This window comes from Amblyomma maculatum, chromosome 10, assembly GCF_055883805.1.
Source record: "Amblyomma maculatum isolate TAMU_Amacu chromosome 10, ASM5588380v1, whole genome shotgun sequence".
Taxonomy (NCBI): domain Eukaryota; kingdom Metazoa; phylum Arthropoda; class Arachnida; order Ixodida; family Ixodidae; genus Amblyomma; species Amblyomma maculatum.
Genome location: NC_139353.1, coordinates 87,417,334 through 87,445,146, shown reverse-complemented (window position 1 = coordinate 87,445,146; position 27,813 = coordinate 87,417,334). Strand labels below are relative to the sequence as shown.

Here is a 27,813-nt window from a genome sequence, read left to right as displayed (position 1 = left end):
GTGCATTTCTTTTTTTATATATATTGCTTGAAACAGATTATTACAACACAGTAGTGATAGGGGTATGGAGACTGATGCAAACAAAGTGCTAACAATGCTGTTTATAGACTTGAACCAGTTCATAGATCCACCAGTTTCAAGGCAATACAAAGAAAAGAACAAAAATGTCATGCAACTGTTACATGATTACCTTGTTGCTCCAGTCCTTCCCTCTATATTTAAAAGTATTGTGAAGAGAAGTAGTGCACGAGAAACATTCCAGGCAGTCGCATCGTGATAGCTGCGCGTGTTGCACCTGACTGTGTTCGCTGCCGCTGTGTTCGCCGCTGACCTGCCCAGTCCTGTTGACCGAGACCTGCTGATCTACTCAATAAACCCCCATCTTACATTTGGTGGAGGTGCTGGGTGAGATCTATCCTCTCGCCCTGGAACTCCGCAGCCGCACATTACCACCTCCTGCGATGCCTGAGGAAATTAACCACCAAGCCGTGCAAGTTGGCTCGGCTATCATCTCCCTCCGCCAACGAGACCCCGCCATCTTCAGCGGCACTGACGACCATGATGTCGAGGACCGGCTTACGTCCTACGAAAGAGTGAGCGCTTACAACAAGTGGGACGCGGAAACGAAGTTAAGCAACGTGAATTTCTATCTCACCGGCGTAGCCAATCTATGGTTTCGGAACCATGAAGCGGACATTCCATCATAGTCCGTGTTCAAAGCCAACTTCTCGGAAGTTTTCGGCCGTCCGACTGTGAGAAAACTCCGTGCTGAACAGCGCTTGCGCGCGCTGTCTCAGCAGGTTGGCGAAAATTTCACGAGTTATATCGAGGACGTCGTCGACTTGTGCAAGCGCGTGAATGGTCAGATGTCAGAGGCTGACAAGATTAAGTACATTCTGCAAGGCATTGATGACGATGCCTTCCAGATGCTGATTACTCGAGATATCCACACCGTCGCAGAAGTGGTCGCACTGTGTCAAAGTTATGATGAACTGTGCAAACAAAGGGCCATAACTCGCGCGAACACCATACATTCTGAGTCGCTTGCCGGCCTGACAGATGCAGCTGAACATTCAGCGCTCCTGCTACAAATCAAGAGCTTCATTCGGGAAGACGTTGCTCGACAGCTCTTCCGTATGTCCTGCCATGAAGGATCTTCTGCGCACCTCGCTCCCAGTTTGCGCCAGATCATTCAAGGACAGGTAGTTGAATCCCTTCCTCCAGCCCCTCAGTCCATGTCTGTCGCAGCCCCGTTGACATATGCGGCTGTTGCGGCCCGACCACCACCTACGTATGCTCCGCCGCAACCTGCCTACGTTCAGCCGCCTACTAGTCCTGCTCGAGAACCTGCGCAGTTTTCTCGACCGGCTCCAAGTCACGCAATCCCTGGCGCACGACAAATAACCGGCCAATTTGTAACACTTGTGGGGTGGCTGGACATATTTCTCGTTATTGCCAAAACCGTCTCCCAGTGTCGGCACCATCTACTCATGGCCCTAGGTACTGGTCTTCGACGCCTCGTATTCCGCGCCTACTGAGCCTCCAGCCAGCCGTCATTTCTCGCGACACCGTTCAGTCATGTCCGACCGCCGTTCACCGCCGCCGCGACGCCGGTCTATCTCTCCAATGCGACGTCGACAGAACGCTTCACTTAAGGAAAACTAGAGGCCGCAGTTCCTGAGGCGAGATCTGCGACCCCGTCGAACTTCCCAAGTCCTCATCTGTCGCCCGCAAACCTTACTGAAGTTTTCGTCGAGGGTGTTGCTGTCATGGCTCTAATTGACACTGGTGTTGTGATTTCGGTTATGGACGCAAAACTGTGTAGCTCTTTAAAGAAAGTGAAGACGCCAATTGCGGGACTTTCGTTGCGAACGGCCAGCACTCAGCATATCAAGCCTTTAGTAGCGTGCACCGCCCGAGTAGTTATCCAGAATTCCCTTTATACAATTGAGTTCCTCGTGCTGCCAAGTTGTTCACACGCTGTAATTTTAGGCTCGGATTTCCTCTCGCGTCACGCTGCTATTATCAATTGTGCTCGAGCTGAAGTGGGGTTCGCGACTTTGCCCGATGCCTTACCAGACGCTGATCTACCAAATTCTTGTGCTAAAGCCCTCGTCGCCGAAGATATCGACCTTACTCCCTGCTCTTCTGTGCTTGTTCTCGTCGCTTGTGCCTCTGTTAGCGATGAGATCGTTCCCTTCACACCAGCCCATACTTTCTTGCACCGCAAGTGCCTTCCATTGCCCTACGCTGTGCTCGCTATTTCTGCTGGCCTTTTCATTTTATGGGTTTCCAACCCATTTAACTCCCCTACTGCTGTGCGCTATGGTGAATGCCTCGACAGTATCCAGCCAATCGCATCTCTTCTGATCTCTGAGGAACCTGACGATGAGCCGCATTCTGCCGTGACTGCGCTCAGCCCCCTTCACCTGCACCCGCTTCCCCCTCTACAGACGGGTTTCTTCGTTCTATCGACGCCAATCTTCCTCCAGCGCAGCGCACTCAGCTTTTGAACCTACTACATCACTTTCGCTCCTCCTTCGACTCTCATCAAAGTTCTTTGGGTCAAACTTCTACAGTCACTCATCGCATCGACACCGGCACCCACGCACCACTGCGAGAGCGCCCCTATCGTGGGTATGCAACCGAACGCAAGGCTATTGAAGAGCAAGTCGACCTAATGATTAAGAATGGCGTGATTCAGCCCTCAAGCAGCCCTTGGGCGTCACCTGTTGTCCTCGTAAAAACAAAGATGGTTCTATCCGCTTCTGTGTCGATCATCGCCGCCTTAATAAGATTACTCGAAAGGACGTCTACCCTCTCCCACGCATCGACGATGCTCTCGATTGTTTGCAAGGCGTCGAGCTCTTTTCTTCCCTAGACTTACGTTCCGGGTACTGGCAAGTTCCCCTGGAAGCGGCTGATCGCCCCAAAACTGCCTTTGTAACTCTCGACGGCTTGTACGAATATACAGTTATGCCGTTTAGCCTTTGTAATGCTCCGGCAACATTTGAGCGGATGATGGACACCATTTTGAGTGGCCTAAAATGGAAGACTTGCCTCTGCTACCTCGACGACATTGTCGTCTTTTCTCCTGACTTTGACACCCACCTCTACCGTCTGAAGCAAGATTTGACCTGCCTATCTGATGCCGGACTGCAGCTGAATTTAAAAAATGACGTTTTGCCGCCCGCCAGCTCACCATTCTCGGCCACGCTGTCTCCAAAGAAGGTGTATCCCCAGATCCTACCAAACTTCATGCCGTCGCAGCCTTTCCCAAACCGACTTCTATCAAAGATCTACGTAGCTTCCTCGGGCTGTGCTCTTACTTTCGCCGCTTTATTAGAAATTTTGCTTCAATTGCTGCTCCCTTGACAGGCCTGCTTTCCGGTAGTTCCGACCTTTCGTCGTCGTCGTCAACGTGCGACGATGCCTTCAATGCTTTACGCCGCATTCTCACGGTACCGCCTGTCCTACGTCACTTCGACGCCACACTGCCTACTGAAGTCCACAGGGACGCCAGTGGTATTGGTCTCGACGCTGTGCTCGCTAAGCGCAAATCAGGCTATACTGAATACGGGGTCGCCTATGCTAGACGTACACTCACGAAGGCTGAATCCAGTCACTGAAAAAGAGTGCTTAGCGATTATTTGGGCTCTTACTAAATTACGCCCTTACATCTATGGCCACCCTTTTGACGTAGTGACAGACCACCATGCGCTTTACTGGCTTTCCCCACTGAAAGACCCGTCCTGCAGACTAGCAAGATGGGCTCTTCGCCTTCAGGAATATGATGTCCGCGTTGTTTACCGCTCCGGCCGCAAGCATCACGACGCTGACGCACTTTCCCGCTGCCCCCTTATAGCTGAGGTCGCCAGCCTTTCCTCTTCCGACGATTCCCCGCCATCGCTTCACATCAATGACAAGCCGTCAGCGCAACGGCAAGATCCTTGGATAAATTCTCTCCTCAATTTTATCTCCAATCCTACAGCTGCTTCTCCATCACGTGCTCTCAGCCGCCATGCTTACCACTTTGCAATTCGTGATAACCTCCTTTACCGCCGCAACTACTGCGCAGATGGCCGCAAGTGGTTGCTAGTTATTCCCCGGCAGCTACGTTCGCCAATCTGTAACTATTTCCACGCTGACCCACAATCCGGTCACGCGGGCGTCTTCAAGACATACACTCGTGTCCGGCTGCGTTACTACTGGCGGGGCATGTAACCTTCGTACTCAAGTACGTTCGGTCATGCGGCACCTGTCAACGTCGCGTCATCTCCTCAATGTTCTGCTGGAGAGTTGCTGCCGTTACCCAGCCCCCCACGCCCTTTCGATCGCGTCGGCATTGATTTGTACGGGCCGCTTTCCTACACTACAGCCGGCAACCGCTGGGCTATCGTAGCCGTTGATCATCTGACGAGGTATGCAGAAACCGCCGCACTTCCTTCTGCCAGAGCGTCAGAAGTAGCTTCCTTCATTTTGCAGCGATTTGTTATTCGCCACGGCCTCACCTCGAGAGCTGCTCAGCAACAGAGGACGCGCTTTCTTGAGTGACGTTGTGAAAGCCTTGCTCACCAAGTGCAACATCATTCATAGAACCACCGCCGCCTATCAACCCCAGACTAATGGCCTCACTGAGCGTTTCAATCGTAACCTTGGTGACATGCTCTCTATGTACGTCTCCTCCAACCATTCAAATTGGGACCTCGTCCTTTCGTATGTCACCTACGCTTACAATACCGCAGCGCAGTCTACTACTGGCTTCTCTCCTTTTTTTCTCCTCTACGTCCGTCACCCCTCTGCTACAATCGACACCATACTCCGGTACCAGCCAGACATAGAGTATACTCCTGCGTCTCAAGCAGTCCAGCATGCGGAAGATTGTTGACAAATTGCCCGCGCATTCACGGTTAACACCCAGTACCGCCATAAATCTAACCGTGACAACCAACACTCGACACCGGACTTCTCGTCTGGCGCACTTGTGTGGCTGTGGATACCCTCAAATGCTCCTGGACTGTCTTCAAAATTTCTTGCTAAATACCATGGCCCATACCGAGTTCTGGAGCGCACCTCTTCGGTTAATTATGTGGTGTAACCTCTTCCGCCGTCTCATGATTTACGCCGACGCGGACGAGAAATTGTTCTCGTCCAGCGCCTCAAACCCTAATATGACACTGCCGTCTTGCTCACGCCGTAAGTCGCCAGGATGTGTTCTCTTAGTCCCGGGGGTAATTGTGAAGAGGAAGTAGTGCACGAGAAACATTCCAGGTAGTGGCATCGTGATCACTGCGCGTGTTACACCTGACTGTGTTCGCTGCCGCTGTGTTCGCACCTGACCTGCCCAGTCCTGTTGACCGAGTCCTGCTGATCTACTCAATAAACCCCCATCTTACAGTATTTTCATGGGCATTTAAGAACAACCATTTTCCACTCAGGTGCATGGACGTCATGGTTACAAACTTTAAAAAATTTGAAACTACCTGAGGTTCTGCCATCAGTCTTGTGTTGGTGTCACAGCATTTGTGCAGAGCAGCTGTTCTTTCAAAGGCAGGTGTGCAGTTCTTGCACTTGCTGCAGTGTTTGCTTACCTCATCCGAGTTTCGATCTCTATCTGATTTTGTTTGAGTTATATATATCCTGCTCTCCGAGACCTCACTTCTCAAAGGTGGAGTTCAAGTATGCTGAAAGCAACTCCAAAAAACTCTATCTCCATCTTTGTTCATACATTGTGAAGATCATATTGCCACGTGCCTAGCGCCGCGCGACAGCCGTGTTTGATGCCGACGACGACGAAGCTGTGGTTGGCACGAGCGGCGCGCTGGTGCTGGACTCAGTGACTCTGTGTTCGGAACGACAAGCCGACCTTATTCTCGGGTCCTCGGCTACGTGTACTTTCACGGCTCCCTCTGACTTCAGTCGTGACACTGGTGGAGGTGCCATCGATGATCCCTTCTCCTGCGGACGACCCTACGCGGCCGCCTCTCGTGACCACTCCTGTTCATCGTGCCAGCCGACGGCTCCGAGGCTTGTCCCCCGAGGCCTTCCCTCTTGACGAAGAGACTCTGGCTGTGGCAACGACACCACCCGCCCGTACCATGACTGTCCCTTCCACCCCTTCGTCCTGTCTCATCCTTCAGACCCCACGTACCCCTAAACCATTTCACGGTGAGCAGTTTGAAGACGCCGAGGACTGGCTAGCTCACTATGAAAGGGTCGCGACGTTTAACGGCTGGGACGACGCTGCGAAAATGCGGAACGTCTACTTCAGCCTTGAAGAGGCTGCTCGGACATGGTTCGAGAACCGCGAGGCCACATTCTCTACGTGGCCGGCCTTCCGAAGTCAGCTCCTCGGTACGTACGCCAACAGTGACCGCCGAGAGAATGCCGAGCGTGCCCTGACCTCTCGAGTTCAACGTCAGAACGAGGGGGTCGCAATGTACGTTGAAGACGTCATGCGCCTTTGTCAACGCGCCGACCCGTCCATGAGTGAGGAGAAGAAGGTTCGGCACCTGATGCACGCCGTCAAAGAACAGCTTTTTTCCGGCCTCGTGCGGAACCCGCCCACCACCGTCGCGGCGTTTCTGGCTGAAGCTGTGACCATGGAGAAACTGCTACAGCAGCGATGCAGCCAGTACGGTCGGCCGCTGAATTCCATCTCCACATTACCGCCGTCTGACCGAACCGACTACAATCCCGGGGCAGATATGAGCTCCCTTCGCGACCTCATTCGCACCGTGGTTCGTGAGGAGCTCCAGCAACTTCATGAATCGTTCACTCCTGGCGCAGCTTCCCTGGCCAGCATCATCCGTGAGGAGGTCCAGAACGCACTCACGCCACCAAGTACAGTCGTTCCACCACCACAACCGGGCCCCACCGAGCGGATGACTTATGCTGATGTCACACGCCGCCCAGCCCTGCTACCTACCCCTTCGCCTTACACGCAACCTCAGGTCGCTGTGCACGCTGCGGCACCGCTGCCCCTTTGGGCAGATCGGCGCCAGGCGCCCCGGAAGACTGATCTCTGGCGCGCTCCAGATAACCGCCCTCTCTGCTACCACTGCGGCGAGGCAGGTCACCTCTACCGGCAGTGCCCTTATCGTCAGATGGGCCTTAGGGGATTTTCCCCCGACAGCCCTCGTCCACGGCCTGGTCAGCGGCCTCAGGACATCGCCGAGTACGTCACCCGCCAGCGTACGTCACCCGCCAGTCTGCCACATTCTCCTCGTCGCGAGTCGCGCTCGCCTTCGCTTCGTCGCTCTTCACCCTCTGGGTCACGGTATACCGCTGGACGCCATGGTTCCTCGAGCCCGCATCGGGAAAACTAGCTCCGGCGACCTTTGGGGGCGAGGCCGCCGCACGCCGATTCGCCGTAAAGCTTCCACCGCCGCACCGCTCGATTCGCCCCGACGTCGAACGCAAATTCCTGTCCAGTTTTCACCGCACAGACCAGATCGGCCAGACGTCGTCCGCATCGCCGACCAGTTATCACCTCCGTGTCGCTTAAATCGCCCCGACGCAGACCACACAACTGCCGCCCAGCTTCCGTCGCCGCACCGCTTCCTTCACTCCGACCTGCCGTCGACATTGAGTTGTCCCGACGCCGACCACCCAACCGCCGTCCAGCTTCCGCCACCACACCGTTCACTTCACTCCAAACCGACGTCGACAGGCCCTGGTCTTGGCCGGGTCTCCCTGGATATCCCTATTATCGTCGACACGAAGGAGGTCAGCGCTTTAGTTGATACGGGAGCCGATTATTCTATCCTTAGCGGGCGGCTTACAAGGACACTGAAAAAGGTGATGACGCCATGGAACGGACCAGACATACGTACGGCAGGCGGACATGTGGTTGCACCACTGGGTATGTGTACAGCCCGGGCTACGGTGCGAGGCTGCACATTTGTTGCGACTTTTCTCGTTCTACGCGAATGCTCTCGTGATGTTATTCTTGGCATCGACTTCCTTCGTGAACACGGTGCCACTATAGATCTACCGAACCGCTTGGTGACGTTTTCCGCCAAACTGGCCACTGAAAAGCATAAGTACCGCGGGTCCCACTCCACGCTACGAGTCGCCGATGATAGCCTCAAAGTGCCACCACGCGCCAGCATCCTCGCCAGAGTTACTTGGGACGAGCCACATCACGGCCTCCGGGTTGTTGAGCCTAATGTCTCCCTCTCACTCGCCTTGGGAGTTTCTGTGGCAAGAGGTCTTTGTTTCCTTCGTGGAAGAGAGACGGAGGTACTTGTCACCAATTTCTCCAATGAACATCGACACCTGTTCCGTGGCACTGTTATTGCTTACGTCGACCATGTGCACGAAGTCGGCGAATGTTTTGCTTCAGAGGAAGCTGCGCCTAGCACTGAACCGGATGATGCCGTACACGCCGTCGACATCAATTCTAGCCTTTCCTCCGTTGAAAAGAGGCAACTCCAAGATCTATTGCTGGAGTTTCGTGTGTGCTTCACGTCTTCATCTAAAGTGCAGCAAACGTCGGTCATTAAACACCGGATTATCACGCATGAAGGCACTCGACCCATCCATCAGCAGCCCTATCGTGTGTCTCCTCGGGAGAGAGACACTATCGAACAGCAAGTCAAGGAGATGCTCGCCGATGGCGTCATTCAACCTTCAAGCAGCCCATGGTCCTCGCCTGTAGTCCTCGTTAAATAGAAAGACGGAACACTTCGTTTCTGTGTTGACTATCGGAAACTTAACAGTATGACAAAGAAGGACGTCTATCCGCTGCCACGGATTGATGACTCTCTCGACCGACTTCGCCGAGCCAAGTACTTCTCCTCCATTGACCTCAGGAGTGGTTATTGGCAAATTGAAGTTGATGAGAGGAACCGTGAAAAAACTGCCTTCGTAACACAAGATGGGCTCTATGAATTCCGCGTCCTCCCATTCGGGCTCTGCTGTGCTCCTGCCACCTTCCAGCGGAGGATGGACACTGTGCTCACAGGTCTTAAGTGGCAGACATGCCTTGTTTATCTCGACGACGCAATAATTTTTTCACCGACGTTCACGGAACACCTGCGCCGCCTGAGAACTATTCTCGAAGCTGTCCGGTCTGCCAACCTTTCTCTCAAGCCTCAAAAGTGCCACTTCGGGTTCACCGAATTGAAGTTTCTTGGGCACATCGTGAGTGCTGATGGCATCCGAGCTGACCCTGAGAAACTTGCTGCCGTTGCTGCCTTTCCCGTCCCCGCCCATAAAAAAGCAGTCCGACGGTTTTTGGGGCTGTGCACCTATTATCGTCACTTTATCAAAAACTTTGCACAGATGACCAGCCCTCTGACTCTCCTGACTCGAGATGACGCATCATTTTCCTGGGGCGCCGAGCAGCAGATGGCTTTCGACGAGTTACGACGCCGGCTCCAGTCACCCCCGATCCTGGCACATTTCGACGATGATGTCGACACAGAATTACACACGGATGCGAGCAACGTCGGCCTTGGTGCCGTTCTAGTTCAGCACCAAGACGGGGTCGAGAAAGTAATTGCCTACGCCAGCCGTGCACTTTCCCGTGCTGAGTGTAACTATTCCACCACTGAAAAAGAATGTTTGGCGGTAGTATGGGCCACTGCCAAGTTCCGCCCGTACCTTTATGGCCGACCGTTTCGCGTCATCACTGACCATCACTCGTTGTGTTGGCTGAAAAACCTAAAGGATCCTTGTGGCCGCTTAGCACGTTGGGCATTGCGCCTACAGGAGTTCGATTTTGATGTTATTTATAAGTCTGGCCGGAAGCACACCGGTGCTGATAGCCTGTCCCGCGCGCCCGTCGGCCCTCCTTCGTAGGATGCCACCGACGACGATAGCTTCCTCGGAGCAGTCACTACGTCCGATCTCGCCTCCAAACAGCGTGCCGACGGCGAGCTGCGACTGATTATTGACCATCTTGAAGGTGGGCATCCTACAATACCCCGGTACCTCGCTCGGGGGTTGTCGTCGTATTGCCTCCGCAATGGGGTGCTTTATAAGAAGAATTCTACGTCGAGTGCGAAAACATACCTGCTAGTCATACCAGCTGATCTAAGGCACGAAATCCTCCTGGCCTGCCACGACGAACCAACTTCAGGGCATCTTGGCTTTACACGCACCCTAAACCGAGTCCGGCAGAACTACTACTGGCCACATCTTTCTCCGAGCATTAGACGTTACGTACAGACCTGTCGACAATGCCAGCGGCGAAAAAAACCCACGCTCAAGCCATCCGGTATGTTACAATCTATTGAACCGCCCCTCACACCCTTCGAGCAAGTGGGCATGGACCTTTTAGGCCCATTTCCTTTATCCTCGAACGGACACAAGTGGATTGTAGTCGCCAGTCTACTTAACACGCTACGCTGAAACGAAGGCCCTTGCCCGAGGTACTGCCGGCGAAGTTGCTCGATTCTTTATGAACGACATTGTGCTCAGACACGGTGCACCGTCGACCATCATTACTGACCGAGGAAGGGCGTTTACAGCTCGGCTACTGCGGGACACCTTAACTCTCAGCCATACCGAGCATCGCACAACAGCGTATCACCCTCAGACAAATGGATTAACGGAACGACTAAACAAAACTTTGGCGGACATGATCTCAATGTACATCGACGTTGAGCATAAAATGTGGGACGAGATCCTGCCGTATGTCACCTTCGCCTACAATACGGCGCCACAGGAAACCACGAAGTTTACGCCGTTCCGTCTCGTATATGGCAGAGAGGCCCGCACGATGTTGGACGCGATGCTCCCGTGCGGGGAAGACGCGGTCGAACCCGACGCCGCCCATTTCGCGGAACAGGCCGAGCAAGCCCGTCAGCTGGCCCGCTTACACATCAAGGAGCAGCATGCCAACGACGCGCGACACTATAACCTTCGGCATAGGGAGGCCCACTACGAACCAGGGGACCAAGTGTGGGTGTGGACCCCCGTGCGTCACAAAGGCTTGAGCGAGAAACTAATCCACCGCTATTTCGGACCCTATAAAGTCCTGCGCCGCTTAAACAACGTTAATTACGAAGTCGTTCCAGATGGAACTGTGACCGTCAGTGTTCGACGCCAGCGGCCTGAAATTGTGCATGTGGTGCGCTTAAAGCCGTACTTTTCGCGTGACTGAGCGTTCCCTGCAAGTAAAACCTTGCGTTATTGTACAGTTCACCTCACGCCTAATTTTTTTTCTCCTCTCACCTTGTCATCGGGACGAGCTTTTCTTTCACGGGGGGGAATAATGCCACGTGCCTAGCGCCGCGCGACAGCCGTGTTTGATGCCGACGACGACGATGCGGTGGTTGGCACGAGCGGCGCGCTGGTGCTGGACTCTGTAACTCTGTGTTCGGAACGACAAGCCGACCTTATTCTCGGGTCCTCGGCTACGTGTACTTTCACGGCTCCCTCTGACTTCAGTCGTGACAATATTATCTCTCAACGAAGTGGAATTTGTATTGGTACATGTGTTGCGCCAGTCTTGAGCGATATATATGTCTCTCTGAGACCGAGCGCGATGTAAGTCATGGTCTTTAAGTTTATGGATGCCGTCCTTGCAGTTCTAAATGAAGTCAGAGGGTATTTTGAGACATAGGTGTCCGACGTTGTAACCATGTTCACTGTCTGTCTTCAAACGTTAAAGATAACAATTCAGCGCCCAGCTGATGGCCACATTAGGTGTCCGGAATTGTGCTTGCATTTTGGCCCTAAACATGTATGCGGAGCCTGGGAGCTACGGGGCAACAAGCTGGTTCTTGTGCATGCCTCGGCACATTTGAAACTAGTAAAGAGACCTAGTATGTTCTTGTTTCATTAGCGCTCTTGAAAAATCATGCACGCGCCAACAGGAAGATGCATTTCAGAGCTAACTGCACCGTTTTAAAGAAGCCAGGTATACAGCGAATCTTTTATTAGCTGTAGCAGAGAGCTCTCTGCTGTTAGGAAGCAATCCAAAACAATCAGCTGTCAAAAGAAGGTGTTTATGATACTGTGTTTACAGACTGGGCAGATTGAAAGAAAGAAGATGGCTACACGGTTTAAAAAGCATTGAACAGGGGTTCAAGGAGAAGCCTCAGTTTGTAAGCCAAGCCAACGTTTTGACAAAAGGACTTGTCTTCTGTTGGCTCGGCTTGCGAACTGAGGCTGCCTCTCAAATCCTGTTCAGGAAGCTTTCATAATGTATATACATACTATATCATACAAACTAAAAAAAGATTGGAAAGAAAGCATAAACTGTTGTTGTCTTCTCTGTGTCAATGAAATTGAACCAGTGGTGCAAAAAAGGTAATTCTGAGAGCATTGTAGAACCCGTCTGTGTGGCCAAACATTACCCGTACCAGCTTGCAAAAAACAAGTACTTCATTTCCCTGTCATGTGGAAATATCTATATCAGCCAGAGGAAGGTGTCTAAACACTTGGTTGCAGGAGACTAGAAGGATCTGAAAGAAGTAGGCTTGGGTAAGCTCAGCCAAATTTGCAGCATGTGTAAGAACTGCACACCTGCCCTTGGAAGAGCAGCTGTTCTATACAAGTGCTTTGACACCCCCCCCCCCATGAGTAATAGCAAAAGCTCAGGCCTCCTCAAATTTTTTTTATAAGTGTGTGCGCCTGAGAAGAGTTGTTTTGAGCACCTGTGAACATGTTATGTTAGATTGGCAGGAAGGGGCTGTTGATCATCATGGGCATCAGAAGAAGGGTGCAAAAGGGGAATTTGGCCGCCACCCCGCCCGCTATAGGATGCAGTCGAGTTAGGAGTTAGTTTTTCCTCCCTCTATCCCCCCCCCCTTCAAGAAAAAATTCCTGCCGACACCCATGTTATACCTCTGTCACACGGGCAATCTCAATGTCCTTTGAGTGAACGGTAATTGACATTTTCGATGGTCGTCGAGATGCACCACTTCCTCACGGCGAATTTCAATGGGCATTGAGTAGTGAGTGTGTCATTCAACAGGTCGAGCCATGGGCAACAACATCTAGTAAAAATATGAAGTGAAACAGTATAAAACGAGGTGGATATCACACTAAGTGCTTTTTTTAAGTCAGAGTTTGTTCAGAGAAGGGTATTCGAATACCTCGCAGCACAGCATAACCCACAGGCACTGCAGGAGAGCAACGCCGGAACGACGACGAATTATTTGCATTTGCCGCATTCGTTTTGTGCCAGGATGCTGACAGAGCTCGGTCGTTGTCTTCATTGCGTTCGTTGTTGCTATCGTTAAAAGCACATATGGCGCTCTCCTTAGTCTTGGCTGCCGCAAAGCGTGGTAAAAGGCAAACATGAGCAAAATGCTGTGGCATGCCGTGCTGCCATAAAAGAAAATTGTCAGTTTGTTTACATCTGAGCACCGCAGATTATCTAGAGTGATCGTTTTGACTCCCAGAAAACTGGTTGACGAGCTGTTCATTGTCAACAATTTAATCCAGAAGACATTTTGCTTTTTTTTTCTCTTTTGTTTTTCACCTTACGGTGAATGCGGGGCTGCTCTTAATGTTCCTTGGCATGCCAGTTGTCATTCTTGAACCTTTTGAGGCAATACTGATCGCGTTCAAGCATCATTGAAAACTGCCGTGTGGAAGTCGCCGAACCCCATTGAGCTCAATCTCCATGTGCCTCGATGGACATGGAAACTGCCCGTGTGACAGCGGTATTAGTGTGCGCCTGTGTTTGCATCTGTCTTACTTGTCCCTGCTACTACTGTGCTGTATTCTTCTGTACCATGAACCAACATGCTAGGCAGTACATACTATTCATGGAAGGTGTTTAAATAGCGTTACCCCTGTATTTTTACCTCTATCTGCAGGCCAAATGGTGGTCGGAATTTCCACATTATGTGACGATTAGAGCAGTATGTCTACTTCTGACCGTATAGACGTTGCATTTCACAAATGAAGTATCAAATACGTGCATGGGTGCGGTTGCATTGTGTGGTCTTGTTTCAACAAAACACGTTGAATCTATTGTACATGCGTGTCACATTGTCCCCTTAAACTGTTTAAAGCTGCGATATGGGGCCTTTCATGAGTGGACAAGTGAGATAACTGTTATGTATTGTTCCCTGTTTCAGTTAAGGACATACTATTTTTCTTCTTTATGCCATCGTAATACCAAATCAGACTTGCCATGATTATAGCAAAACGTAGTGGTTTCTTTTATATTCAAATTTCAGTTTAAAGTGAAAAGGCTTGTGGCATTGACAATAATTTGAAGTTAGTCTTTACAGCATTTCATCAGGGTCAGTGTTGCTTTCCTTTTGAGAAAAGCATTCTTTGCTTGTTGGTTTGTGGGGTTTAACGTCCCAAAGCGACTCAGGCTATGAGAGACGCCGTAGTGGAGGACTCCGGAAATTTCGACCACCTGGGGTTCTTTAACGTGCACTGACATCGCACAGCACACGGGCGCCTTGCTTTTCGCCTCCACCGAAAAGCGGCCGCCAAGGCCGGGATTCGGTCGTGCATCCTTGGGAACAGTAGTCGAGCGCCGTTACCACTGCGCCACTACGGCGGGTGACGCAGAGGTTGTAGAATCTGTGGGTGCCGAAAGCCTGTGATCAAAAGTATACCAGACAAGTTGGCTTTCAATTATGCAGAGCAAAAATAATCGCAGATAAAGGGAACTTTCCATTTCATTCTTTTCTGTTCTCGAGGGAAAAGAACTAAGAATTAAGAAGGTTCCAATGTGATTTTTCACTAGTGCAAATTGCTTCCTTTGAGACGGATTGAGCAAATGCTGTTTTAAGAAATAATCGGGGCTGCGTAAAAAGCCATATCATGGCAATTTGTGGTTCTAGTAAATTAATATTTGTTTTGTTATGACAAGTTAATCAAATCATTGTAATTAATTGTTGATATAGGTGGAAAAATAAGGAAAGAGGGTTCAGAGACGTCAAAATTCATAGAATGAAAAGCCTATACTTGAGGTGCTAATGAATAAAATTTAGTAATTGATGAAAGAAATAATTGAAAAAATGAAAAATGCTTTCAAAGTCGTGAAACTTCTCGGAATAGAAAGCAAATGTTTGGTTATGCTAAGAATTGGTGTAGAAAAGTAAAAATAATAAATTAAAAAAAAGAAAAACATCTGTGTGTGCGAAATTCTATCACATCATTCCCTTGAATCGCTAATTTTTATCATGGTCATGACCACCTGCGATCTACTGTTTGTAATATCTTGTACTGTGCTCTAAGGATGAATGTGTAAGTAATTGTTCAAAATGTCACTAAATACCAGCTCTTTATAAACATATTCTACTTTGAGGCAAGATATTGAAGTCGTCCTTTTTGATGCAGGGTCTGCTGTGAGCCTTGCCTAGCTGCAGCTACTTCGCACCATCAACCCCACCGCCACTTATCTGGGTATGGCTGCTTTGCTGCTCCCAGTGGCCATCTACAAAGCATCTGAAGGTGGAGTGCATTCCCTGCATCCAGATTCACTGCTTGGAGCCTGCCCCACCTACACAAGCCAGCGCGCTTCTGGGACTAATGAGGTATGCACCTACAATGAATGTGGCCATACAATAGACTTCTTTACCATAGGTTTGTTACCTACCCTGCTCCAGTTGTGTTCAGATTAATAATTCAATTTGTGATTTTAATGTCGTGTTCCCTTGGCCTTTCTGGTTGCTACCACAGATTTTCATGACTCTCATGCATTCATTGCTTTGGTGCACATGCCATATATCTCTTGGTTGACCTGTCCTGAGACAACCAACTGAAACCGTGAACTCTAAAGACAGCACACCTGTATCCCTTAAGTCCATTAAAAGACCTTTATTGCAGCTACGAGTCATACAGAATGCCATCCTAGCTTAACGTTTTCTCATAAATCTTGCACAAATTTGAAAATATGGTTGACTGACAGCTAATCTATTCTTTCTACAAGGTCGATACTGCTGCAAAGAAGACAAGGACAACTGAACAAACACATGTGGCATATGCAAAGTACAACTTTCAGTTATGTTTTTCTTTGGAAGCAGCTACATTACTGAAGCACATACTTAACAAATATGGCAAAAGATGAACGCCTACTTGATTCAAATTGGCAGGCTGTTGCTGGGTGCAACAAGCCTGGATGAAATGTAATGGAGATAAGATACCCCAAATTAAGCAGCTGCAGCATCATTTAAAATTTCATGAGCTACCTAAAAAAGCAGGTGGCAGTAAAGTATGGAATGTCTATCATTGCAGAATTATCATCAGGAAGAGCAAAATAAAAAACACACTCAAGATTGGCCGCTAAGCTGGATGAAACGTGTTCCAGCAAGGTAGACTGAAAGGTAACTGACGCTAAAGCTGCATCAAGCAAAGCAAACATTACAAATGTCTATGCAAAAGCATATTTATTTAGTTATTTATTTTGCGTGCCCTCAGTCACTGAACTGATAGAATGGGGAGCGACATCAGTAATGTCAAATGTGGCTGTCTAAGGTCTTTGCTTAGAAGTAAAGCTGAAGCAGTGCTGAATTTCTCACACCATTTAGTTATATGATCACAATTCGTTGCTGTTAAAGCTTTTTTTTTTCATGTGCTAGAAATGCAGCCTGTGCATAGAAGGTGCCGTCTTTCATTGTTTCTATTTTTTCACGTTCATAGAGTCGGCTGTCAAATTCACTTTCTCATTTGCCGAATGTATATGCAACCACAGGTAAGAGCAAGGTTGTACACAATATTAGTGGTGCATTCAATGTACAGTTCATGATTTTCTTATCACATATCTCTGAATTCTTGTTTAAGAAGGTACGGATTCTAAACAGTTGATTAGAAGTGGAAAAACCACCATCTGTGGCCAATATATTTTGTGGCAAATGTAATAGAGATACGATACAAGTTTCATGCAGTGTCTTACAGATGCATTATTTGGGCCCTCTTCGTTGGTTTCTTTTACCCTCTGCTGTATACACACTGGCCTTGCAGAAGATGTATTTTCTGGAAAGACCAGGATAAACTTCCTTTCAGCAGACATTATTCTGGGTTTGAAATTGTCATTCATAAACTGTGGAAAGACTTTGGTCATCATTGTGGACAGAAAATTAGCAACTGTTTCACGTTTCATCAGCTTTTAATGGAAGCTGCAATACAGATGACTTTTTTGTTCACACTCCTTGAATAACAACTTTGAAGGCCAACTTGAACTGCTCGAGAAAGCAGGTTATGCTCAAACGTCATCTGCAGTGTTGCAGCATGTCTTCTCCAAAATGTAAAAGAAACCAACCAGATTCGAGTCTTTCGGTCTGAAGACTGCTCGTGAAATAAATTCTTACTCCATAAAATTTCCCGCAATATGATGATGCACAACAGGTATGATGTCAAGATGGTTTCTTCAGCTACTAACCTGCTGGTAATCTGTCCCATTTTGACCAAGAAACAATATATATGTGAAAATAAAAATGGTAGGTTAAAACGCACCACTAAGGTTGTGCACAGCATCGTTCTGAGCTGCTGTTGTATACAAATTGTACAAATGGGGCGGTGCATCAACAGCAGACTGTATGGACATGACATGAAAATATGAGATGGCACATTCCTCAAAAAAAAGCAAACCTCTGTACAAAGCCTACAATTCTGGCTGATGCCAAAGCTAAACCTTGGCAACAAAAGATTGAAGCTTTCGATATAATTAATTCTGGGGATAAATGCGTTTTCTCTGAACAGAAATTAGCCTCCTCAGATGGGCATGTGTGACTGCTGTCATGGCTGTACTATATGTTTTTACGGCGGCTTAGGCCTTGCTTTGTATACTGCAGAAAAGGTTGCATGCCAACTCAGGACACGAACTCTGTCGACCTTGTTCTTGCCTGACAGCCACACTTAATCCAGACAAGGTTGAATTCTAAGGCTTCAGAAGCCACTATACAAAGCTATACAATCTTTCCACTCCCATGCCAATGTTGTGACCACAGAATATTTTGGGAGCTGCAAGCATATTTTTTGAGAAATAACACTGACTAGCAGATTTTCCGAGTGAAACTTCAATTGGTCTCGGTTATCAGCATAGTCGTGTTAATAGTCCTTCAGGAATAAAATGCCACATTTTAGTATGTATGTGCTCCCATTATGCATTTACTGTGATGCAATGAGGCCTTGATTATCTGCCAGAAATTTGTTACCGAATAGGGCAACTTTTCCATGAAGTGAAAAACCATGCTTTAATTGACAAGGTTGTCATATGCCTAAAAAAATAAACTTTAATTGTAATGCTCTGAAAACAATTATTTTATCACGACATGCTAGCCAACATGCGAAGTAACTCTCAAAATTCTTGGATCTGCTAATCTCTGGTATGCACTGGTTTGCATTTTTTTCACTAATGATTTTAATTTCTAACTTTATCTGACCGACAAGCTCTTAAATGAATACCTAATTTTTATGTGCTCATGAACTGAAATAGCTTTGCATGATTACTTACTACCTAGGCCTCGTTTTCTCAGGTGCTACCGATTATTATTTCTCATGGTATCTGCAAACTCATGAACTTAATGCGAGCTCATGCATTATGGGCTGTTATTTAAACCTGAGCTGCTTAAAAGGGCTAAAATATGTTAGCCAAATTTTAATTTTCAGCCAGTCTTCATTTTTTCCCCTCCGACTCCTTGAAGCTATGCAAAGTGGTGCCATTAATGCCTAGAGTTGTTCGGATCTGTAATATTTTTTTAGCAAGCATTTTACATGGACGATTTCAGGATATAATCTACTTGCATGATTCTTCCCATCAGAATTGTAACTTATTTCTTTTCTTTTTATTTTAGCAGTTTCCATCCTGCTTGTGCAAAAAAAATTGAACTGAATTTACAAGTGTTTCACCTGAGTTTTTCATTGTTGATTGATATTCTTTACATTTATTTTGCAAAACCTTTTAGTCATGTTCTTGATTCACTTTAGCTAAGCTGTGAAGCATATGCTTTGGTCAGGCATTATTATCATGGATTCATTGTCAGTGTCTGCTAATAGTACACTCCTGGTGTAGAGAATGGCACACTCCCTACTATAGTTATTGGTGCAATATTCATATATGCCTTCAAGCCATGATGAAGTAAAGGGTATAAACTAGTGTTACAGATAAGTGAATGATCCAGGTAGAACGAGAGGAAGAAGATAGTTTACACTGTAAGAAGGAGCACTGAACAAGGGTGAAAGGGGTACGCCCCAGTTCGCAGGTCGAGCCAACGTTTCGACAAATGGACTTGTCTTCGTCTGGGAAAAGCGATCATCACTAGCAGGGGTTTAAATACGCTTTTGCTTCCGATGAAGAAAACCTGGGGAGGGAGAAAGTGGGTGAGAAGAAAGTAAGTCAAAGAGTGCGAAGGGAGAGGATGCCTGAGAAGAAAGTAGGTCATGGAGTAAAAAAAAATGTCTTTCAGTAGGCATTTTCAGCCTGGAACCAGGGATCCTGTGGCCTGCAAAAGAAATAAAAGCAGCAGTAGCAGCAAAAGCTACAATGCCCGGTAGATGATTAGTCACCACTTAAGCAGGTTTGGTGCAGATACACCTTACAAAGGGACAGGCTTCGCAAAGGGCCCTGATAAGGAATATATATCTAAGGGGGACAATTTTTAAAACTTAGAAGAGAAGGACACAGAAACAGAATTATAACTGCACAATGAACCACAACTGACATGCAAAAAAAGTTTGAAAGCAAACTCAAGTAACAAGTGATAAGGAGGAAAGGGGTTTGGAGAAACATCTGCTGCTTATTCTACTGCGGAGGGGAATAGAGTATACGTGTGCTGTGAATAAACTGTACAATTAACGCTATGTGGGATTGTTTTCCCGAATAGTTATAATGCAGAAGGAATATACGTGAGGGATTCTAATGTTCCTTTAGAGATATTTGTTCCCGGTGGTTATAATATTTTAAATTTATGAATTAGATATGCCTCTATATTTTCTGTCCCTTGCAGGTTTAAAGGCTGACTGCAGAATATATAATTTCATTTCTTCGAACTGAAGGTCTTTCTGATTGAAATGCTGGGAAACTGCTTTCGGCATGTCTTTGCCGGTGTCTGCCCGATGGCCATTAAGCCTTATGCTCATTGGTTGCACTGTCTCTCCGGTGTACTGTTTATGACAAGGACCATTCTAGAAGGTAAACAACGTTTGAAGAGGTGTACTTAAAGCACGATTTTATGTGAAACGTGAAATCGCTTGCATTAATTTTAACCGTGGTGTCTTTTTGTATATGACTGCACGTCTTTCATGTAAGTCGAGCGCAAAGATGTGGTTTTTTTGGATGCTTGTCGAGTTCAGAATGTACAAGAATATCTCTGAGGTTTGCTATACGTTTGTATGTTGTGTTTATAAGGGTAACATACAAAGTAACGCATACCTCAGAGGTAATCTAGTACATTCTAAACTCGACAACAAGCATACAACACAACCACATCCTTGCTGTCGACCTGGATGTAATACGTTCAGTCATATACAAAAAGACACCACGGTTAAAAGTAATGGAACAGATTTCACTTTTCACATAAAATCAGGCTTTAACTGCACATCTTCAAACGTTGTCTACCTTCTAGAATGCTCCTTCTGTCATAAGCAGTACATCGGAGAGACAGGACAACCAATAAACATAAGGCTTAACGGCCATCAGGCAGACACAGGCAAAAACCTCCCGAAAGCAGTTTCCCAGCATTTCAATCAAAAAGACCATAAGTTCGAAGAAATGAATTTATATATACTCCAGTCAGGCTTTAAATCTGCAAGGGACAGAAAATATATAGAGGCACATCTAATTCATAAATTTAGAACATTGGAATCAGCAGAAAAATATATGGCGAAAGGAATGTTAGAATCCTTTAAGTATATTCCCTCTGCATCGTAACTATTTCGGAAAACAATCCCACATAGCATTAATTTCAGACGGCATTCTTAGCGCAAAAAATACACACGCACACAAGAGAAAAGGAAGGACACGGGACAGGCGCTTAATTAAGTACAGCATTAATTGTACCGTTTTTTCACAGATAATGTACACTCTATTCCCATCCACAATAGCATAAGCTGCAGATGTTTCTCCAAACACATTTCCTCCTTATCATTTGTTACTTGAGTGTGCCCTGGCACCTTTTTATAGCATGTTGGTTGTGGTTCACTGTGTGGTTATTGTTCTGTTTCTTTGTCCTTCTCACCCCCCCCCCCCCACACACACACACGTTTTGCAGAAAGTTTTAAGAATTGCCCCCCTTAGATATACCTTATCAGGGCCCTTTGCAAAGCCTGCTGCTTTGTATGGTGTTATCTGCTTCAAACCCGCTTAGGTGGTGACTAATAATCTACCGGGCATTGTAGTTTTTCCTGGTACTGCTACTTTTATTTCTTTTGCAGGCCACAGGATCCCTGGCTCCTGGCTGCGAAATACATACTGAAGAAATATTTTTTTTACTCCATGACCTACTTTCTTCTCATGCATCCTCCCCCTCCCCAGCTTATCTTCTTTGGAAGCAAAAGCATATTTAAACTTCTGCCAGTGATCGCTTTGCCCAGACGAAGACAAGTCCACTTGTCGAAATGTTGGCTCAACCAGCGAACTGAGGCCTACCCCCTTTACCCATGTTCAGTGCTCCTTCATACCAGATAAGTGGTCATATAGTGAAAGCTATTTATCTCTGCCTAGTGAATTATATGTGCTAGTTTTTTATTGCACTGAATATCGCTGCACTGTTTTTACAATGCATTCATGAAATGATGCAACCAACAATTCCATTTTTTCTTATCTTTTCTAGCCTCGCCACGTGGAAGAGTACAAGACATTACATACATATATATATATGTATATTTTGCATACCGTCTTTAAAAATAAAGACGTTTGTTATTTCACTATGTTATTTCCCATGTGCATGCACTTGAATATGCCAAGTGGCACTTATCCGATAAACATTCATGATTTGCAAGTTACTGTTGGAAACGGCCCATGTTTATTGATGTGTGCATGCACTCAGCAGCTTTTATGGGGACACGTGCTTCTGCTTACTTACTGAAGGTTATATGATGTGTATGTGTATTGCACCTGTAATGAAGTGATTTGAGCTGGGCCGGAGACAGCCTGCACTTTAACATGTGCGCTGCATCTTGGGCCATTGGTGGGTCATGTCATTTATTGATGCTATGTTGCCGCAATACTGGATCATATGATAAAGCTTTGGGCAGATTGTATTGTGAGGTCTCTTTGTATACCTCTCGATAAAATCTCCTACATCTTAATCATAATGCCCGGTATTTGTGGCTACACAGCATGAATAAATTATGTGACTCACAGGTGACCAACTACGTAGTGAACATGTTAATATTCAGGTCATTTCTGCTTCAGCTCAAACGACTGTTGCGGAGGTAATACTCATGTGCATTATTTATTCGTCAGAAATAGAAAGCCGAAGCACCTGTCTCCGTAAAAACAAATTTTCTCCATTGCATGCTATACGAAGCCGTTCAATACCAAGCATACAGAAATCGTCATACGAGGTCCCCCCCAACGTAGCTTTCCAAAAACAACAAAACTGGAGCATGTCTTCGGAAAAACAATTTCATTCCACGAACACTTATACGAAACCTCCGATTACCAAGCACACAAAAATTGTCGTATGTTGTGCACGTATGGCCGTAATTAGCATACGGAAACCTCTTCGGTAACGTATTACTAGCGGGCTTTTACGTAAAGTAGACCTTTTTTTGACAGTGTAAGGTTGATGAGCTTGCAGAGGTCGACAACATCCTTTATGTAACTGGTGACGTTTTCGCTAGTTGGTTGTGCCCGACCTCGCAAGCGTTGCTTGGTGCGAAGCTTACGGTTAGTGGGATCGCCAAAAACTTCGGCCAGGCTGGTCTTGAGAGCCCTACAGGTAGAGATTTCAGTCTCGTGGTTTTTATACAAACGTCAATCAAATAAAAGATAATGTTTGCGAACTTCACAGTGCTGTCCCATTTGTTATATACACTTACGCATTCGTATGACACTAACTAGCTTTCCACATCTGTGTCATCGGTTCCGCTAAAGATAGCTGGGTCACGCTGCCCGCTGCACCAGAACAGATGACAGGCGATGGATGGGGTGAGGTAGGCTGGTTGGTGGTCTTAGGCATCGCGGAAAGGGTAGGTAACTCTCAGCTGCGGAGCTCCAGGATGACGGGATCGCTGTCACCTCCACTACTTGCAATGAAGCATCTTGCACAGAGCGCTATGCTTGAACAGAGAAGAGAACGTCCGGCTGTCAGTCGCAATAGTCGTAGCTTGTGTCATCAGACGCACGAGCGCCGGAGCGAGCGTCGTACAGTTCTAGTCGTGTCTCTTGAGCGTCCGGCGTTGAACATTCCAAAATGCATGTCCTACAATATTGCCGCGAAACCTACAAAACTGTATTTGTTGTTTTTGGCAGCCGCCGGCATGCGGCCTTATCACTGTGATTCTGGATCGCGTATCAGTTCTGTATTCTTTACCACGAGTGCGCGACGATCCGTTGTCTGCGTGAGCTTTGGTATTCCTGATAAAAATTTTCATGAAGCTACCCTGTCTCTACTGACCGGCCACGAAGTGGCAGGATATTTCTCCTGGCTGTCTTTAGGAGAACAAATAATCATGTTACATTGTTGTATATATATAGGCCAATGCTCCCGATGGTGTCAGAAACAACGATCATGTGAAGTACGTAAAGACAAAATAAGGTTAGAAACATACAACACTCCTGCCAGCCCTTTTCTTCAGCCACACGGGGTGTAATGTTTCCTGGATACCCTGCCAGGGGGCGAAGTTCGAGCACGTATCTTTGCGTGAATCTCCAGCTTTTATTCGTTTGGAATATTTTGAAACCATGCGGCAACACTCAGAAAAATTACAACACACGCTAGCTTCAAATGATAACTGCTTCTTTAAGATGATGATTATTTTCCGTAATGTTTGTAATATGGGGGTCGCATCATGATAGTCGTTGGGAGACGTCAGGACTCTACTTGGTAGGCGGGACCTCATTTGTGTTTGAGCGGATCGCAGAAATGAATTCCCCTTTCTTGTTTATTGGACATGTAATAAATAAAGTGTTTTCCAATCAGGTAGTATACTACCCATAACTCTTTCTTGTTCTCAACAGCGCATACCGTCGAACGCCATATTTTGCACTCAACAATTCCCGCATCATTTCGCCGCTTCCGTAAACATAACATGATTCAGTCAGTTCAGCGCACTGACAACTTTGCGAGCGCAGCACAACTTCCGACGCTCCTGCAAAAACAAAAATAATTTGATCACTGCTTCTGTGCAGTGCTGGGATTTGCTGCGCACGTGCGTGTGCCGGCTGTCACCAACACAGGCAGGCCGAATGAGGGGAAATATTTGTTGAGGGCAAACATTTTCAAAATTTGTTAAGCCATCAGGAGAGCCTTTCTTAAAGCTGCTTTATTACGCAGCGCCATCACATGCGCATACGATAACGCTATATCTTCAGTCTCGTCAGTTCACTATAGTATACTGCGATACCAAAACATTCGAAAATTGGGAGATAAAGCTGGGCGCATATCTTACAGCGTCTGCGGCATAGATCTTCTTACCTTTAACGTTCGTGGCTTACCTATTCAAGACGCTGGCATTTCTCATTATAATATCATATTTATTTTATCGAGTTGATATACTCTACACCCGGGTGCTCTGAGCAGATTCCGAAATCAAGGCGCATGCTTTGATTCTCGTAACTAGACGGGGGCAGGTTTCCCTCGCAATATGCTTTTAGCGATGCTCGATTTTGGGTTTGATTAACAATGAGTTCATAAAATACACTTTTAACATCATGGTGTCTTCAGTTAAGTTCAGTCGTTCAGTGGTGTGTTACGTGAACACTAAATTAACGTATCTACTGCACTCTAACGTTCGGGGTAAAAAATTACTGCACCAGTCAATATATCCTATTGCCAAGGCTTCACACAGCGAATGAAGCTACGATGGCTTACCATTGGTTCTTTTTGCGTTGGCAGAGTGGGCTTGAGTGCATCTTCAGATGATCCAATAACATTTTAGGTGAACATAGAGTCAAGGCTTACATTTCTTCAGTGCCTAAGCTCAACATTCTCTCAGGTTTTTGTAATACATTTCGCTTTTTGTCAAAGAAGCTCATCGCCTGATCATGGAAAGCCTGCAAAATTTAATTTCGTAGTTACTTTGGCAGAAGGAGGTATGTGATTCCATTGATGCAAAGTCCTCCACGAGGACGTCGTTGTGCAACGCGAAGAAAGACAACTGACGCTTAAATACAGTGGAACCAGAAGCTGTCTCGCCTTCTGGGTAATCCACAAGGTCTCTTAAATGAGCATCCGAGCACTGCTGCTGTGCAAAGCTGCTGGTGCTTGCCAGTCCTACGAAGTCATCGTAGACATCTTCCTTCGGGGGAATGCCAACATGGGCTCGTATAAGCAGTCTGCATTGGAATGCTTGCAGCCAGACTTGTATACAGCTGGGGCGTCAGCTTCTTTGCGACATAAGAACTTTCGTGCAAGAAGACCGGAGGGGTCTTTCAGATTGGCGAGCAACCAGAGTTCCGTTCGCACCTATTGGCGTATCCCAGATGATCGCGAGGCACTCCTCGGTCGATAGTATTAGGCTTCATTTTTTGAGAGCCCTGCTAGCGTACGCGTTACTTGCTCCTGTCGGATACTCTTCTGAACGTGAATGGTGCCCAGCGCACACAGATTGCGTCTGTGTGAATCTGTCTCGGCATTCTCATCAAAGTGGCCTAGAACAGGAGAGGGCTGTAGGCGGCGCTTAGGTTTGTCGAAAGCTTCTCCTTGAGGCAGCTTTTGTAGGTTCCAGCAACGGTTCGGTGATGCGCGAGATGTATTCCACAAATGTCCGATAGTGAGCTAACTATCCAACCAATCGGCGCACAACTCTTTGTCACCAGGCTGTGGTAACTAGCGTATCGAAGTCGTTTCCTGCGGGTCTGGGCAAACTCCTTCCATGCTCACGATATGACACAGACACAGTACCTATTTGTAGGTGAAGACCACACATCTCTGCTTTCAAAATTAACCCTGACAACTTGATTGTTTAGCTTTATATTTATCTGTATATATATTCAGCTTTATAAAACCGATCCAGTAGGTTTTCGGTGCGGGGGAGTCGGTAGAGATCGTTTTTCGCTATGCTATTCAAGCGGCAGTATTGACCACTGAAACGAAGAGTTCTGTCTTTCTTCTCCACAGGAACAACTGGTACAGCCCAGCTACTCTTGGATGTCTGAATGATGACATCATGAAGCATTTCCTTGACTTTATCACAGATGGTCTGCAGTACGCGCGGGTATACAAGGTAGGGGCTTAGGAGCACAGGTTGGGTGCGTCGGTCGGTGGCAATAGGCACTTGGTCAGTAGAGCTTGGCGTACCTTCGCTACTTGCGAAAGCATTCGCTGTAGTTTTGAAGAAGGATGCGTACGTGGTCTTGACTGGCCTGAGGGCAGAGATAGATTGACATCGAACGTGAGCTGGAAGCTTTGGTTAGGTGCTTTCTCTTCGAGTTGTTCGGGAAGGACGAAACATGTCGGATATAGGCTAGATCGTCGAGAAAAGCGATCTTTGTTACTTCTCGAGATGCCAGTATTCTTCGGTGAAGTTCATGACCAGCATGTGAGCATGTACATGTCGGAAATGGGCAGTACGTTTCCGATACCGAGCCCTAGATCGAAGAGCAAGTGGGCCTTTCCTTCTGCGATATCTTCGGTGCTTCAGATGTCTCCGTTGCTTACTCAGGTAATGACGCTTTATTGAGCGGTACTGGCAAGTCTTTTTGGAGAAGGTTTAGAGTGATGTGGTGCGTCGATGACATCATAGTAGGTAAGGCATGGTCTGCTTTGAGCGAAGGTCGATGATCACCCGATATTCACTCAAAAGATCCATACTCAGAATCGCGTTATCTTACTTTTACTCTTGCCGCACATCCACCGACAGAGTAATGAGGTAACCACCAGTGATGCACATTAGCTGGCCATATCAAGCAGTCATAACTTTCTTGAGCTAGTAAGCGGCCAGCTACCCACTGCCGACACAAACCGTGCGACTGTCGTGGCTGTAATGGATGCGTCGTCGTCTCGTCGTAGGTGGCGCAGGATCTTCGTCTTCTCGCCAATGAGCGACCTTAGCTCCAACGGTTGCTCTCTCCAGTTTCCCGTACAGGGTCTAGGGGACCTTCCTTGCACTTAGCTTTGGTCCAGCGACTCACACAGGGGCCCTAAAGGCTATGAGGAGCGTGGCAGATGGGTTGACAACGCTTTCTCCTTCTTGCGCAGGAAAGCGTCGATTTACTGAGGTCTCTTCCCGGGACGAGGTCGTGGGGCATCGATAGCAAAATCGTGGTGGCCGATAACGCTGTACAGACAATGATGGAGGATGTATCCATCCTCACTGTAATGGATGCAGAGTGGTCGTTTGTTAAATGTACTCCATCCTTTTCATTTCCTTAGGCTTGAAGGTGATTTGCAGCGTTAGCGGGCAGCTGCCAACTGGCGTCTTTCAGGACCAGCCTTGGAAGGTGTCATCTTTGAGACGTCTTGGATAGAGTCATTCGAACGGAGAATGGCGGAACGCACCATCATAGTTCATCGGTATTGGTTCCTGCGTTGGAGTAGACAGAGCCGCTGCTTGAGGAACGCCCAGCGCAAGCTGGACTTCTTCACGGACGATCTCCGCGAGCGTCACCCCCTGGGGCTGTTGGAATTATGGCAGCAACTGATAGAGTTCATCTCGGACGACGGCTCGGATGATATCCTGCCAGTTGTCTTTTCCCAGGGACGTTTGATCGGTGCGTATAGCTAAGGTGTTACCTGGGTTACCGGACTTACCGGGCTTGGGAGTTAAAGGCCGTCCCCA

The 27,813-nt window shown here is 47.4% G+C and overlaps 1 pseudogene; it reads left to right on the top strand.

The window, feature by feature from the left end:
• The first annotated feature begins 461 nt into the window (after positions 1 to 461).
• On the top strand, positions 462 to 27,289 carry LOC146176952 (uncharacterized; annotated as a pseudogene).
• The last annotated feature ends 524 nt before the right edge of the window (positions 27,290 to 27,813 follow it).